Source organism: Neomonachus schauinslandi, chromosome Y (genome assembly GCF_002201575.2).
Source record: "Neomonachus schauinslandi chromosome Y, ASM220157v2, whole genome shotgun sequence".
Taxonomy (NCBI): Eukaryota; Metazoa; Chordata; class Mammalia; order Carnivora; family Phocidae; genus Neomonachus; species Neomonachus schauinslandi.
Genome location: NC_058420.1, coordinates 786,113 through 787,295, shown reverse-complemented (window position 1 = coordinate 787,295; position 1,183 = coordinate 786,113).

Here is a 1,183-nt window from a genome sequence, read left to right as displayed (position 1 = left end):
TCTAATAACTTCCATATTTTTTTCAAGCCCAGCTAGTATCTTTAAAGTGATGATTCTGAACTCTAGATCTGACATCGTACTAATGTCCGTATTGAGTAGGTCCCTGGCAATCGGTACTATCTCTTGTTCTTTTTGTTGAGGTGATTTTTTCTGTCTTGTCATTTTGTGCAGAGGAGAATAGATTAATGAGAGAACAAAATGCTAGCAGAGTAACAACGTCCCCAGAAAATATACTCTAAACAAATCAGAAAAAACCTGAAGCAGTGGGAAAAGAAAGGGAAAGAGAGAAAAAAGAAAAAGAAAAAAAAGAAAAAGATAAAGATAAATACAAAAACGAACAAAACAAAACAACAACAACAAAAAACCAGAATGTGATCAAATATGATCAGGCTGGTATATAGATCAGTGCCACAGACTAGATTTGGGTGTATTTTGGTCTTTTAGAAGAAAGTGTCTCCCAAAATTTTAAAGAAAGAAAAACTTATATATGTACAAAAATAAGGGTTAATATGATGAAGGGATGGAATATAACTGTAAAGATGGAAATTATAAAAAATTTTATAAAAGGAATTGATAAGAAGTTGTTTGCAAAAAGAAAGAAAAGGATTTAAAAAAAGAAAAAAAAAGGGAGAGGATGCGATCAGGCAGGGGAATAGAAAACACCATATACTAGAGATTTAGGGTATATTTTGATCTGTTAGAAGAAACTATCTCAAAATTTTAAAGCGAGAACAACTTATATATATAAGCCAAAAATACGGGTAACTACTATGAAGGGATAGAATATGACTCTAAAAATAAAAAATAAAAATGTTTTTTTTAAAAAAAGGGATTGATAAGATGTTGGTTGAAAAAGGGAAAAAGAAAAATTCAAAAAGAAAAAAAAAAAGAAAAAAAAGACAGTTAAAAAAAATTAACTTTGAAAGACTACAGAATCATGGTAAAAAAGCCATGAATTCTATGTGCAGTAGTCCCCTAGAGCTGGAGTTCTGCCGTTCTCATTGATGGGTAAACTTGGTCTTGGCTGGCTGTTCTCCCTGATCTTCTGGGGAGGGGCCTGTTGCCATGGTTTCCAAATGTCTCTGCCGCAGGCAGAATTGCCCCGCCCTTGCCCCCTCCTGGCTAAGTAATCTGCTCAGGTTTGCTCTCCGGGGCTTTTGTTCCCTGCGAGCTTTCCGTACAG